Source organism: Petaurus breviceps, unplaced genomic scaffold (genome assembly GCF_028583685.1).
Source record: "Petaurus breviceps papuanus isolate PSGF00001 unplaced genomic scaffold, PetGlider_PUasm1.0 224, whole genome shotgun sequence".
In the NCBI taxonomy this organism is placed as follows: Eukaryota; Metazoa; Chordata; class Mammalia; order Diprotodontia; family Petauridae; genus Petaurus; species Petaurus breviceps.
Genome location: NW_027185887.1, coordinates 7,386,719 through 7,399,276, shown reverse-complemented (window position 1 = coordinate 7,399,276; position 12,558 = coordinate 7,386,719). Strand labels below are relative to the sequence as shown.

General features: G+C 36.2%; 1 protein-coding gene across 9 annotated transcripts in view; it reads right to left on the bottom strand.

Annotated features, from left to right (window-relative positions):
- The window catches only part of ATP9B (ATPase phospholipid transporting 9B (putative)), a 509,413-nt gene that overhangs the window by 323,647 nt on the left and 173,208 nt on the right, over positions 1–12,558 (bottom strand). The window lies entirely within an intron of this gene.

Sequence of the window (12,558 nt, the reverse complement as noted above, 5' to 3'; positions counted from 1 at the left end):
AAAAAAAAAAAAAAAAAAAAAAAAAAAAAAAAAAAAAAAAAACTTCCGTTTTTTGTTAGGGGGGGGGGGGGGGGTAAAAAAAAAAAGGTGACAAGGAAAAATCATGGATGAGACAATCCCCCATCCACACTGAAAGCTAAATGGTACACAATGGCACAGATGCCTCCAACATTTACTAGCTGCAAAACTGCAGGAGTATGAGGTCACTTAACCTCTCTAACCTATGGCATTCTCACAAAACCTGTGGTATCTACCTAAAAGAATAGTTGTAAGGACCAATAAATATATGTAGAGTTATTATAAACCTTAAAGCATTATGTAAATGTTACTTATTATTGAAATTCCCAGACTACAATCTCCTGGCTAAAGATGTTTTCTTCCTCCTAAATCTTCCTGAGCATTCTGTCTGGATTGCTCACAACACACCCCACATGACAGCGATTTGTATAAATACTGCTTTTTCATCTCTAATCCCAGATCCTAGCATAGTGATTTATACATAATGGTTCAAGTCAACACTTACTAAATGCTTACCATGTATAAGGCGCTGTACTAAGTGTGGAGGATATAAAGAAAAACCCCATACAGTTCCCATTGTCAAGGAGTTTACATTCTACTGGGGGAATATAATATGCATAGCCAAGTACTAAGTAATTTCAGTAGAGAAAAAGCACTAACAACAAAAGGTAGGGGGCACTGCATGTAAGGGAAATGCTTCATGAAGGCAGTGACACCTGGGTTGAACCACAGGAAGTCAGAGATTCTAAGTGGTGAAAGGGAAGTATGTTTATGTATGGCAGACAAGCTGTCCAAAAGCAGTGAGGCAAAAAGTGCTCTACTGAGTTGAAGGAACAGCTAGCAGGCCAGTTTGGCTGGAATTTAAGAGTGCATAAAGAGAAACCATTGCATTGCATGCTAATCTTCTGGCTAGGCCCTTTTATCTCACAAGGCCCTTCCTGCCTCTATGGAGACAGATGGATGACATTTCATCCTGCTTCTGCCACCTATATCTCCTGATCTAGCCAGCCTTCAGGAAAGAAGATAAAATAACCATAAACCTCAACACCTCATTAGCTCTCTTCACTGATAATATCCTAAGAGGTTTTTAATACCCTAAGACATGTGTGGGGAACCTGTAAACTTAAGGCCACATGTGGCCTTCTAGGTCCTTAACTACAGCCTTTTGACTGAATCCAAATTTTATAGAACAAATTCTTTTATTTTTATTTATACAGTGTTGTTCATCTTTCATATTTTTATTTTATAATTAAAATGAATACATTTAAAATACCAAAGAATAAAATAAGTTTCAATGAAATAATCTTTCCATTTTGACTGGCACAATTAGAGCATTTATAGTAAACCAAAAAGGCTAAATTGATGGCTGCTACACTCATTATTTAGTTGCAACTTCCCCCACCTGAGTGGTGCCACTACTGCACAAGACTGATTGGCAAGAGTTCATGGGGGTGAAGTATGCCATTCTGTTATCAGCTTTTGACAACAGTGCACTCTGTTTCTGTTTTAAGTGGAATTTGTGAATAGTTGCATAGATCACCAGTATTTTTTTCTTTTTGGAGGACAATTGGGGGTAAGTGATTTGCCCAAGGTCACACGGCTAGTAAGTGTGACAAATGTTTGAGGCCAGATTTTAAAGTCTACTAAACAGCCCATCATGCAAAAGAAGACCAAGACAATGCTGAAGGAAGAAAACAGATCTTTTAATGAGGATTGGAAATTGAAATATTATCTTCCTTCTGCTACAAAAATGATTTGCTTGCTTTGCAATACTGCAATATTAACATTAAAGAAATTCAATGCTCATCAGCATTATAACACTCATAAGGACCGCATGAAAGGTTGTATGGTAGAAATTAAGAGATAAAAAGCAAAAGCAAAGACAATTCTTTCAAAGAGCAGAAAGACCTGGAAATAATGCACTGAAGCAACTTATAAAGCAGTTTATGTACTTGGGGAAAAAGAGAAGCCATTCAGTGATGTAGCAATTGTGAAAGAATGCATTCTCAATGTAGGATGCTTAGACCCTGAAAATGTTTCAAAGTACAAAGAACTTCTTTATTCAAGGAGAACCATAACTCATCAGCAGCAAGAATTAGCCTTCAACTTAACAGAACAACTTCATTCAATACATCAAAAGGAAAATATATATTATTCAATTGCTTTTGATCAATCAACTGATACTACTGATTCAGCACAGGTTTTATTTGGCAGAGGCTTTATATTCCATTTGGGTAATAACGTAAGATCTTCTCTGCTATGAAGAGTTACTCACTTTGGGCACTTTTGTGAACAAAACACAGAGAATAGATATCTTCAACAACTTTCAAGAAAAATGTCATGACGTTGGACTGAATTTGAGATATGTACTGAGTGAGTGTACAGATGGTGTACCTTCTATGACACAAAAACATGAAGGGTTAATTGCACAGCTATTAACAGATACAGATGCTATCTTTTCTTTTCGTTGTATCTTTTATCAGAAAAATCTCTGTGCTAAACCTGCTATTTTCTGTGACACTTTGCAACAAGTTCTACTAAGTACTGTTAACTACATTCATGTAAATGCAACATGGCATCATCAGTTTCGTAACATGCCGAACAATGAGATATTAAGTGTGGATTTGCTGTATCCTTCTAGAGTGTGTTGGCTATCACAGGGACAGGTGTTAGCCAAAATTTTATCTCTAAGAAAACAGATAATTAAATTTTATGAAGAAAAGAAACAGCAATGTGAATTGTTGTAAGATTTCTATAGGAACGCTACATTTCTGTATATCGTGTCATATCAAAATAATTTGAATATTTCTTTGCAAGGTAAAGCTAAGTTTATATGATATGTGGCAAAAAAAATCCAAGTATTTTGAAAAATCTATCTTTTTTCAAAACATTTTTTTAAAAGGAAATTTCAGATGAACATTGTCCCCGGTTAGTAAAGATCACTAATAAGCAGGATGATATCTGTGAATCATTTGAAGAATACAATGAAAGGTTTGCTGACTTTGAAAACCATGACATCACACTCAAATGAACATTTCAGCCTGACTTTGAAAATCATGATATCACATTCAAATGAACATTTCAGCCTCACCTATCACTAAGGCACCTAAAGAACTACAGATGGAATTGATTAGGCTCTTAGTAGATTACATTTTAATGTCACTATTTGATGGTAAGAAAGATACAAATGGAATATGGAAAAATACAGTAGAATGCCCATGTCTTTGGCAACATGCCCAAAAATGCTTTCTTGCTTTTCAACCACTTATTGCTGCGAATATACGTTCTCCTATCTAACCCAAGAAGCCCTTAAGGTCAAAAATGACTGATAACCCATCTAGAGGATCAACTGAAACGGGGACCTCCATGCTGCAGCCAAATATTCAAATGCTTTCCAACAAAAAGCAGACACAACAAAGTTATCAAAGAGTTAGCTAAATTTAAAATTAAAAAATAGTTTTCATTTTCTGAAATTAAGTAGATAGTAGTTAGATTTTTACAAAATAAAATGTACATTTTAAAGTATATCTAATTGAAGTTTCTTGAATGTGGCCTTATTTGATTACAGCTAAATATTAATGCAGCCTTCCAACATGAAAAAGTTGCCTACCCCTGCCCTAAGAGGACTCTACTCAGAGGGAAAATACCTAGTGATGATGATAGTCACATGAAGCCATTCTTCAATGATAAGTAACTCATATCAAGTCATATCCTGATCAACCCAGTGATTCTAAACCTCTGGCTTTCATTTAAAACCCATCTCCATATCCCCACTGCTTACTTTCTTATCCCATCCCCTTCAAATCAATCATTCTAATGCCTTGAGATCTACTGAGTTCTAGGACAATCTTTTTCTTTCCTCACTGACTTGTCTGGCTCACAATCTTTCCTCCCCAACTCTTACCCTCACATAAGGGAACTTCAACTTACATAATGATACCCATTCAAATATTGCTACCTCCCAGACCTCAACTTACTCATTTTCCATGACCTCTATTTCCACCCCACCTCAGCTACTCATGTATATAGCCATACCCTCGACCTAGCCATCACTGAAAAATATGAACTTTCAAACTCTGAAATTCCCTTATCTTGTAGCTAATAACATCTGATAAGTGCTCTACAGTTTGCAAAGTGATTTTTACAAATGTTATCTCATTTTATCCTCACAAAAACCCAGGGAGTTAAGTGCTATCATTATCCTCATTTTATAGATGAAGAGACTGAGGAAGACAGAGGTTGAGCTAAGCAAACGTCTTAGGCTTCATTTGAACTCAGTTCTTCCTGAGTTCAGGTCCAGCACAACCTATTGTACCATTTAGCTACTACCTCTAATCATAATCTCTTTTCACTCCACCCTTCCTACCCTGTAACTCCTAATGATATTCTTCATACTCACTGCAGCTGACAGGCTCTTGAAGTGTTAGTTCTTTTCCAGGGCATCACTCCTACAATGGCTACATACTCCTCCCTTTTTTCATCTTGACCCCTTGGGTAACCACTTCAACCCTATTATTCTCTCCTTTCCCTTGACTCACTTTTACCCTACTGATCATCTTGGTCTGTCAAGACTCAGGATTACTTCCACTATCCAATGCCTTCACTCCCAGTTATAAACTGGGTTTACATAAATTAACTGGATCTTCCCTAGAGAAAGACAAGTCTGCCTCATTCACCATCTCATTCAACCAAAGCCACTTTTCCAAACCTTTTTTCTCCTTCCTCCTTCTCCTATCTCACATGAAGGGCTGACACTCCTCCTTGAAAAGGCTAAACTCTACATATACAAATGATCTCTTGCCATCTTGTCTCCAAAGCAGATTCTTCTTTCTATCATCTGTACTCTCATTTATCTTCAAATTCTCCCAGTCTATTGGCTGCCTCCAAAATGCCCATAAACAAGACCATGTCTCTTTCATTTTCAGGAAAAAAAAAAACCCTCACTTGATCCATCCATCACAATAGTTATCGTACCATACCTCTTCCTTTTTACGGCTAAGTTCCTTGAGAAGGCCATCTATAATCAATGCCTCCACTTCCTTTCCTCTAAATCTCTTCTTAATTCTCTACTGTCCAGTTTCTGAACTCATCATTCAACTGAAACTACTTGCTCCAAAGTTTCAAAGATTTCTATATCTAAGGGCTTGTTCTGAATCTTCATCCTTGATCTCTCTGCAGCCTTTGACACTTATGATTACCCTCTTTTCCTTAACATTCTCTTCTCTCTAGGTTTTTGTAATACATCACTCTCCTGATTCTCCTCTTTACTGTTTGACTAGGGATTCAGTTATCATCTCTATGCTGATGTGACAGAACTAGCATTTTTCTGACTCAGAGTCCCTACTTTCCTGACATCCCTAGTTCCTCCTTCCAGATAACCCAATTGGCCTAAGCTTCCCTGACAGTTTTCTTGTGGGGGGGGGGGGGGCATAAGAAGTCCCAGTTACCCACAGTCATTTAGCTTTTGCCTAAAACCATGCAAGTTGCCATACCCTGATGATAAGCTGACAAGCTGTGTTTCCAAATGGAGTCAAAGGTAATCAAGTTCAGAAAAGTTAAATGGCATGGTATCCTTTCAAACAAACTTCCTCTGCACAATAACTCATGAATGCTCCATGTCCTAAGAGCTAACCTGAACTAAGAGAAGACTTGAGTTAGAGCGATGCCTACAAGCACTAGTAATACTCAAATCTATCCAGTTTTAACCTCTTTGTTGATCTCTAATCTTACATCTCAAACTGCCTACTGTATACCTCAAACTGTATGCCCAGTAGACATATTAACCTAAATATGTCCAAAACTGGACTCTTACCTTTCCTAAAGCTTCACCTTTTAATTTCCCTATTACTCATGAGGGAACCCCCATCTTTCCGGCTAGGTATCAACTCCTTTCTCAACTCCCATATTCAATATGTTATCAAGTTCTGTCAATTTCACCTTCATAACAACTCTCACATGCCTCCTTTTTTCCTTTTACACTGCCACCACCCTGAGCTAGGTCCTTATTACCTTATAACTGGCCTATTGCAAAAGACTAATAACTGGTCTCCCTGCCTCCAGTCTCTCTTCTCTACAATCCATCCTCCATTCATTCATCAAAGTGATCCTCCTAAAGCACAGATCTGACCATATTACCCCGACAGTCAAACTCTAGTGACTCTCTGTTACCATCAGGATCAAATATAAAATCCTGCTTGGCAACCAAAGCCGTTTATAAACTAGCCCCCTCCTATCTTTCCAATCTTCTTGATGCCTTACTTCTCTAGAAGCATTTTGAGATCCAGCAATACTGGCCTCTTTGCTGTTCCTTATTAAAGGATACTCCACCTTCTGGTTCTGGGTATTTCCCTGGCTGTCCCTTATGCCTGGACTTATCTTACCGCTCAGCTCCATTTTTGGACTTCCTTCAAGTCCCAGCTAAAATCCTACTCTCTTCAAGAAGATCTAATTTAATGCTAGTGCCTTCTCTCTGTTGGTTAACTCCAATTTATCTTGCCTATAGACAGCTGTTTAGAAGCTGTCTCACCTATTAGGCTGGGAGTTCTTTGGTAACAGACTGTTTTTTGGCTTTCTGTGTAATCCCATAGTTTAGCCAACCAAACCCTGGTACACAGCTGGTACTAAATAACTATATATTGACTGAATGATATGAATGAGAGTAATATGAAATAAGTATGGAAAGGCAGGTCGGAGCCAGAGTATATAAGATTTTAAATGATAAGCTGAGTACATATTAAGTCACTGAAGACTTCAGCAAGAGAGGTCAGAGTTATGTCTTATAAATGTAAGTGGCAACTGTGTGGATAACTAGAGATCATAGACAAGAAGCAAAGAAAACAATTAGGAAGCCATAGCAATAGGCCATTTGAGAAGTAATGTGAGAAAGAACTAGGATAAGGATCATGTGAGTGGAAAGAAGGTGACAGATACAGGAAATGTTATTGGAGATAGGTAGAATCAATAAAACTTACAACTTATTGGATATACAGGTGTTAGAGGGAAAAGTTAGAAGAACTCCAAGGTTATGAACATAGGAGATTAGAAGGGTAGTGATATATCTTCAACAACAAAAAAGCAAAATCAGTAAAAAGGATGAATTCAGTGGGATAAGATGAATCTTATTTTGTACATGTTGAGATCGAAAGGATGATAGAATTTCTAGATGGAGATTTCCTGCACATAACTGTCAATATGATCCTGGCGTTCAATAGAGATGAATATACATAGATTTCACAGTCAACTTCATGCATGATAATTTTACTCCTAGAAGCTTCTCTTCCGTCAAAACTCAGATAAATTTTTAGCTTTTTTTCTGATTCTTAAGCATATATATAGCATCTACTATGTACCAAGTTCTTTACAAATATTATTCTATTTGATCCTCACAACAACCCTGGGAGATTAGTGCAATTATGATCTCTACTTAATAGTTGAGAAAACAAAAGCAAACAGAGGTAAAATTACTTGCCCAGGCTCACACAGATAGTTTTTGTCTGGGGTCAGATTTAAACTCAAGTCTTTCCTGACCTTGATCTTTGTGCCACCTCGCTGACTCAGCAAGCTCTTCATAAATTACTAATAAGTTTTTAAAATTAATAAATAATTCATTTTAGGGACAGGTGTTTAGGGCCTCTGTTTTTCAATTTGACAATGTTGGAGACAAAAAAATTTAAACTGTAACTGCTCCTGAGTAATCTCTTTAGTTTCTTCTATTATCAAAAATTTATCACATTAATCTATTCCTTCTTGACAATTAGGCTTTCAAAATCTTTAAAGCACTTCTGATTATGAGAAATACTACAGGCTATCTTTAAAATCTATAGATTTGACCTATATGCTTAAACCCTTAGCAATAAAGTGTTACAAACTTAAAACTACAAAAGAAAAATAAGTCTAAGATGGAAAAACATTGCTCTGGTAATGAAACAAGGCTATTTTGCTTCCTTATAAATAAACATTAACTTGATACTACAGAACTCCACTCAGTTAAAAAATATTTGTGAACTAGTTCATCCAGAGTTCATGAAAAATAAGAACATTGTAACATTCATCTGAAGTAACTATTCTGCACATAATTCAACTAGAATCCATAACAAAAATACTTAAAATATAGAGAATGATTTACCTTTAACAAAAGATGCATTTCAGTTTATCTAAGGGTTACTGGAGACCAAGGATCCTCAACTTTTTTAATGTCATGGACTCTTTCAACAACCTGGTGAAGTCTATGGTCAACTCAGAATGATGATTTCAAATACATAGGATTACAAAGGAAGCCAATTATGTTATCAAAATATTAAGACAAACAAATAAGCTCAAATAAGTTCTTTTTTTTTTGTTCACATAAGTTAAAATTTTTTTAAAGATAGGGATTGAACCTATGATTTCACTGGTATGGGGAAATCCAGGAAGAGGAAACCCCATAAGTCAGCACCTTTTAGTCAACTTACAATATTAAAGATAAGGCACTAAGGCACTAAGAGGTTAAAGTGACCTGCCCAGGGTCATGTATCCTATATGTTTTAGAGGCAAGACTTGAATCCAGGTATTCCTGGCTCCAAGTTATCTTCTCTAGGCACAATGCCCTGCTGCCTCTCACATTTAAACATACCCTTTTTCTTTTTTTTTTTTCATTTTTTTTTAAAGCAATTGGGGTTAAATAACTTGCTCAAGGTTACATGGACACTTATTTCTGGGTGTGGTGCTAAGTATCTGAGCCCCTATTCCATCCCAGGTCATCCCAACTCTGGGGCCGGTGCTCTTACTCACTGTGCTACCTGGCCGCCCCAAACATATCCTTTTTCATGTCAGTGTTTGATAAAGGTGCTTTAAAAATAGATTTTCCTTAATATTGCTTTTCTTTTCAATGATGCGAGTATGTAGGTGTATTCTTGAAATCAAATAACTTACTTTAAGTGAAAAAATTGCTGATAAATTATTTATGCTCCTAAAAAAGAAATTAAAAATGCCATTTATTTTTCCAAAAATTGCTTTCTGCACACTAAATAATTTTAGAGCATTCAGGTCCTTAGAAAAAATATAATTGTAGTTGTCATGAAATAGTGAATACCTGAATAAAAATAACGTATGTTTTCCTAAAAATACTATGCAACTTGATCAAAACAAACTTATGTGCAACTTATCATTAAATAGTTGCAGGCAATAATCTATTTTACAAAAGCAAACATTAGCTACACCTAATGCCTGTTAAGCCTCAGCAAAGCTGAATTATTAAATCTGTCTGCCTATATCCTATTACAGGCTACTTATGAATACTTGATTTTATTTGTATAATTGACAAGACTTGTCAGGAAAGGATGGGTTTAATGGCAATCAAATTAAGATCAACTGGTATATGTGTCACATAGAAGAGTCTATGTCAAGTGCTGATGAATTAATTGATGAGTCATCGTGAAACTGAGCATGAGTCTGTCATAAACTTATAAGTAACTGTGTAATATTAGCAGCTTGCCTACTGTGGCCCACAAGTCCAACAGCTCTAAAAGAGATGGAATTCAAGACTACAACCAACAAAAGAAAAATAGACATTGACTTTGCATGTATAATACCATATCATTTATCATCAACTTAATTTTTAAATCATTTATTTGACTTAATGACTGTGTGCATGAAAATTTTAAGCTGGTGACAAGATGAACAATAATACAGAGATGACATATCTGGGTACAGAATTTCATTGACCACTCTGTAAGGTAAAGTTGAATTTTAATAGCCAATGGAGGAAAAAAAACTCTAATATATCTCAAACATGTAAACTATAATGGTATCTCTTCCGACACAACTGAAAAAACACACTGACATTTATAAAAGATTGATGGAAATTAGCTTTAAAGCAATAATTTCTCTTATTACCATTTAAGAACTGTGTACTCAGGAGATATCTGATCTGAATTAAGAGACTGATGAAGCAATTGATTAACTGGAATTTAAGCCATCACTCACTAGCTCCATCAACAGATTCGTTTACATTCTAAACAATCAGCTGATGGTCTAATAGGACACCATGTATTAATATACAGTCAATATGATACCACTGCACTCATCACAATTCTGTATTAAAAATCATACAACTGTTTTTAACCAGACTTGATCAAATTGCATATATTTAGGACATTAAGTTGAAATGACATCTAATTAAACAGACAGAACTTTCTAGTAATATTTATGCTATAAAATTTTTATTCTATTTTTTTTTGACCTTTTGGAAGGCAATTGGGGTGAAGTAACTTGCCCAAGGTTACACGGCTAGTTTTGTGTGTGTGTGTGTTAAGTGTCTGAGAGTGCAACTGAACTCGGGTCCTCCTGACTCTGGGGCCAGCGACCTAAAATTTTTATTCTACTAAAAATGGTAGATTATGGAACTCTGTGTTGTAGTAAATATATAAAGAATCAAAGACATACTAAAAGCATTAGTAAGTTAAGTAGAAACATCCTAATTTCTTATTTTTATTTTTCATCAAGCAAAGAGTATATAAAAGTTGTAGGTCACTATTTTAAGGGGAAAAAATCTAAAAAATTTAATTTCTAACTAGTATTCTTTCACAATAATAATATTCTATCTTTCAAATTTTATATTATTCCTTGATCCATAATAAAAAGAAAAAATATCTACTGAATATCAATTTTATTTCTTAAGATTATGACATCAAAGTGATTTTTAAATTTCTGTTTAACAAGTTTCAAATAAATTGACAAAAAAGTAAGTTGGAAAGGCTATGAATGAGACAGCAATGCAAAACACTGGAGAAGTAAGCTACAACCTCCTTCAGGGAAGCCCTCCTATTTTTGAACTGCTGTAATCCTTAAGAAAATTTTCCAGTCGTCAAGCCTAAACTTGCAGATTCTACCCATGACTTGTAGTTTTGTTTTCACCTCTGGCACTGAAAAGACTAGTCACTCTTTGTGATAGGGCTAATAGCCAATAGCATTTCCCTCTTCTGCTTTTTGTGGCTAAGATTAGTTTTCTCTAAAATAAGACAAAGATGCTCCCAGGACCTGATTAATCCATTCTTCTCTTACTGCAATTTCTTTTTGCCCCACTCCCAAGGTGGGGCAGGCCAAGGCCCCTCCCACTCCTCTCCAGTATCAAGGATTACTTTCTGGAAAAAAAGATAAAACCAAGCCCTATACCTCACAAGGTTTGGTCCCACTGCTTCCCTGTCACCTCGGGGCATAAAAAGTCCCAGCCAGGTGGAGTACATACCCCTTAAACTTGATAGATTTCTGAAAATGATATGAGTCACCATGTAAGTCTCCATGTCCTTCACCACAGCCTGCATGGATGACCAGATATATTTCCATATGGAGATGAGGGGAACTAAATGCTATTGTATCTTTGTTGCATACTCGAAGCCAATCTCCTTTTGTTGACTATTGAATGACTCACTGGGACCCTACCTTAAATCAACATTGTACTAAGAGAGTATTATCATTAGAACCACCTCCAATGCTCTTTGACATTAGATCCTGTTTAATAATTGAATTATTATTTGAATTATTGAATATAGTTAATCTTTCAAACAATCCTACATTTGTCAAGAACTCATTCATCATCCTAGTTACCCTCTTTTGGTGCTCTCTTGTTTATCTATGGAGTTCTTGAATGACAGTGTCCAGAAATGGAAAAACAGTACTGCAGGTAAGGTAAAGTACAGTGGGACCATGTAATGGGAATGCAAATTTGGAAGATCTTCCCTGCCCCTAGGCTAAAATGCACCTGAAGCCTGGGGAGGGAGGCTTGTTTTTCAGTAGATACTTCTTGATTGGCCAGTGAGTCAATAAGGTTGTTACATTCTCTGAGCCAGGAGAAGGCTATATAAGCCCTGATGTGTAGCTTTGTTTTGGGACTCACTTTGAGAAGTGTTCTGTGATTTGATCTGAATTCTGGGAAGCCGTTGTTGAGAGTCCCCCGGCTTTGAAAAACCCAGATGTGGAAACTCAGATGTTGACTGGGTATGGATGTAATGGTTGGAGAGTTTGGAAAGCTGTCTACTTGCTCTGTTAATGTCTTGATAATTCTGTCTGTATATTTTGAAGTTTGGGGTGCTGACCTTTTTCCCCTGAACAAGGTAAACGATATATGTCTGACTGATTAAAGTAAGCTTGTTAACCCATTTTGAGTTGCTTTCCTTTAACAAAGCAGATCCAAGAACCTGTGGTAGCTGCAAACCCTGAGGACGCTTGGGGTGCTTGCTGCTACAGACCTTCACCTTTCTATTCCTAGATGATATGCCCCTATTAAAGCAGCCTTTATCCAATACACTGGACAAAATATATTATCAAAAACTTTGCTAAGATATAAATTATATCCAAAGCATTCCCTTCACCTACTAGTTTATTAATCTCATAAAAAAAAAAGATGGTCAATGGGAGAGAATCTTATAGAGTCTGTTAATGTAAGGGCTGTAGAGTTTTAAAGCCAAAGACATATGATACTTGAGAAAGAAGTTGCATTAAACACTAGCAAGAATTACATCACAAACAGAGAGCAGGTGTTTGTTAAAATGAACCAGGAGGCAG